Source organism: Belonocnema kinseyi, chromosome 8, assembly GCF_010883055.1.
Source record: "Belonocnema kinseyi isolate 2016_QV_RU_SX_M_011 chromosome 8, B_treatae_v1, whole genome shotgun sequence".
In the NCBI taxonomy this organism is placed as follows: Eukaryota; Metazoa; Arthropoda; class Insecta; order Hymenoptera; family Cynipidae; genus Belonocnema; species Belonocnema kinseyi.
The window spans coordinates 126,834,254-126,838,222 of NC_046664.1; the positions used below are offsets into that span (position 1 = coordinate 126,834,254).

A 3,969-nucleotide genomic window follows, 5' to 3' on the forward strand; every position below is an offset into this window, starting at 1 on the left:
GGGCGCATACTTTGAATAAAATATTTGTTATCATTCTCTTGAAATAAATGTGTTTTTTTCTTGAAAAAATACCGGTTTCATATGTATACACCTGGTATACACCTGGTATGTTACCTGTGCTACGGTCGGTTAGATAGAAACCACAAGATACACAAAGTGTTACCATGAAGGGATAAGAACTAAGAAAATACCGATGCTCAATCATTGAGAAACTACAGTTTTAAACTGTACCATTATAAAATACTTATAGTTAAGATTATAATCATACGAGTGTATTTATACTATCAATGGTTTAAACTAACAGCAAAGCTAAATCTGAAAATGTAAGGTATAAAATTCACACGCAGGCTTAATAGCGTTTCACTATAACTATATGCTGCAGTTCATTAGAATTGAGTAACATGCAATATTCGTACTCCTGAAAGGTCAAGAGTGGAGATGTGCGATTGCCGATCGTCGCAGCCAGCGGCAGTTATTAGTCATCGTATGTCATAGCGAGGGTCGCGAGTATCGAATGACACGTAGTTAAAAAAAAGAAGAAGTAAGAGAATACCGACAGGCTCAGTAGACATAATTATACTTCATCCGAGAAAATTAAAACATAATTCTATAACTAAAACAGCACGTATTAGGTCAAAACATGTTATTACAAATCGTATCTTGTAAAACTCAACCAATAATAATAATTGTAAATCACGCCAATCAACATGAGGACGCAATCGTATATAAACCCCAAAAACACCCCTTTTAATTGTCTTTAGTCTCAAGCAGTTATACTGGCCACTTGATCTACGAACAACGAATCACTTTGACAAAATCGCCTACTTTAAAGTTCAAATTGAAAATAGTTGACGTGTTCGAGTCGGATACAACGTACCCGTTTCAATTCAGTGTTTTTATTAACAAAACTTAACTTCAGTGTATCATTAAGATAACTATATCATCGGCATTCCAGAGTATAAGTCCTTTTTAGATATATGGTCACCTTCAGGGCAAGGCAAAGTTCGAAGCGCATGATAGGCATTGGCATAATTCACGTATCAACAATCGCGTTCAAGATCGATTCCGTGATACTAACATTTTTGATCAAAATCAGTTTCGAAATTTAGCAATTGAACTCAGAATTATACGCATATACAACATATATACAACAGTGAGCAAATTCCAAGCAACAGGAAACAAAAGGGGTATAAACTAATCAATTCGGAAAATTTTAATCGTTTTTCAATTTTAATTCCTTCGTTCGGTATTAATAAATCCCCTAAATGTATATTACTGCAATGCTTCAGGCTATTCAAACGGTAGCATGAAGACAAGCAACAATACGCCACAATGTTCTCGAAACGTCAGCAAAATTCGTGGTTTTTTACACGAGTGAAACCCGAAATATCTCTTGTTATCAAAATGAATCATCGTGAAAGCATTAAATCTATTAATAGAATTATTATTTTCATATGCATACAATTTTAACGACAAAAGAAAGGTAAAATTTATTGAATAAACACATTTAATGCCATTTTATTTAATATTAAACGAATTAAGTGTGTATAACCTTTACTGCCTCTTTCTATTCAACGAAGGCAATCTGCCGCTGAGAGATCGCTGTGATCGTTTACGATCACAGACTCACATTTATCGTCGTCATTTCATGCATTAGTTTGCCACGATCTAACCTTTACCGCTTTTTCTACTGTACGCTGAACCCAACAGTCAGTCAGTAATCAAACCGAATATAGTCAGACCCTGCGCTCACATGGTAATGAATGTTTTAAACGTTTTGTTGAAACATAACCATCGTCTTGTCTCTGAGAGAAAAGAAAACTTTGGAAACAAATTATCTGCTTAAAGAATTAAATGACCCTAAGTTCAAAACTAAATGCAATTCATACGAATTCATGTCAAAAATTAAAATAGCTTAATTCGTTGCAACTTATCCATAAATAAAGTGAATAAGTTATCTCTTCTGCTATAAATTCACCTCAATTTCACAAAATTCCTGACAAGTTCAATCAAATTCAATTCGCTGGCGACATCAAACGCACCCTTAGTGAAGCAAAGATTTCATCTTTGGCCGAGTGTTTTGCCATACAGCAAGGTGTCTTAATATACCCAGTTATTTATAATGGCAAGAACATGCCAGTTAGAGATTTCATACAAGACATTATAAATTACGAATCATCGATGCCATCAAACTGTGAATCACAATATCTCAATGCATTTTGAGCTCGGGTGAAAGGAGCAGCACGGGACTGTATTAGTGGAAAAACTTTTTCAGCACTTAATGATTCGCATCCCAAAAGACTTATTCATGGTATTTACGTGAAATCTCAACTCTTAGAATGAATAGAGAGGGAAATTTTAGTGAATTCTTCGATAGGGTTACTCTCTTAAAATCAGGAGCTCGGGCAGCTCTTGAAAATAAGTATCCTAATGTTGAACAATTATTAGTTCCACTTAATGATTGTGCCCTCAAGACCTTTAAACGAGGTTTCCCTGACAATATAGCGGGCCTAGTAGAAGCTCGTGACCCCCAGAACTTAGATACTGCTTGAAAAGTCGCGCTTGAATACAAAGCAAAGCTGCCAATAAGCCCTCAATATACTTCAAACTATTATCGTGATTTAAGACAAGATCAACATCACTATTCATGGTCACGGGATTGTAGTCCTAGCCCCTATGTTCATTTTCTGACAACTTCGAATACACATAAAAATCCGTATCGTAGACGTTCTTATATACCCCAATTTTCAAATAGTGTAAATGAGAACAGCCCTTATTTTTCATATGATCACATTCTAACGTACGAGTATTTTACACTTACCATCCTTATTTTTCAACGACTCCATTGCAAAGTACAGGATATCCCAATCCCTATCATCAAATAAATGAGATTCACCATCACACCCTTACAGACTTCTCACATTTAAACACGCAATTCGCTCGCCGAACAGACACCGCGACGAGCGAGACAAAGGAAGAGCGTCAAAAGAGCACAGTGCATTAGAAGCGTCATACAAGAATACAATTCCTGATCAAACACGAACAAATTTCGATGCAAAATTTAATTTAGAATACCCAGCCGTAAAATTTTCGTCGCCTGGATTTAATAAAACAAAAGCACCATTTTTAGTTGACGCGGGAGTCGATATTAATGTCATAAAACTAGATTCTTTAAACAAAGAATTATCACTAAATGAAAATGAATCTACAGACATATCGGAACTGGCTCAAACTAAAAATTCTACTATAGGCACAAGAAAACTACCCATAGAAAAATCCATGGTGCTTTTTCACGTTATTTCTCCAGATTTTTCTCTGAGTACAGATGAAATTCCAGGAAGAAAATACCTACGACAAGGAAAAGTTAAAAATTTAATTTTGGGAAAATTATATAGTAATCCATTCGAAGCCCATCGAAACCCAATCCATTTATCGATAAAGAGTGCAAATTTGCGCAGGATCAGATAACTGATAATGAAGAAACGGAATCAAAACGAAAATCTAATGTAAAAGATACCGATGAATTTGAACTAGATAGTGAAACGCGATTCGATCAAAAATTCAATTCAATCATAAACAAGAATGAAAATGAACCATATGAAACTAAAATTTCAAAAGTATTACACGAAAGAACTAGCAAAAAAATAAAATAAAAATGCAAGTGTTTCAGAACAAATAAAATCTCCTTCAAACACAAAAGTTTCAATAAAACAAAAGGATGAGGAATTACCCCAAGAAAAAAAGGTCCATCAGTCATTTAAACTGTAAGTTATTGACCATAGTTTCAACACCATGTAAATCAATCAAAATTTTAAAACGAAACACTCTAGATAACTCTATTACTGAAAAATTGTTTCCGCGTAATGTGATATATATATATAATTAAAAATTTGTCATAAGGACAACCGCAGGATTTCGCCGGGAGCGGGTGCTAATCTGAAAAATTGCACCCGCTTCCAGCGAAATCGC

General features: G+C 34.8%; 1 protein-coding gene across 3 annotated transcripts in view; it reads right to left on the reverse strand.

The window, feature by feature from the left end:
- The window catches only part of LOC117177638 (ubiquitin-conjugating enzyme E2-17 kDa), a 262,017-nt gene that overhangs the window by 150,758 nt on the left and 107,290 nt on the right, over nt 1-3,969 (reverse strand). The gene's annotated exons all lie outside the window — the stretch shown is intronic.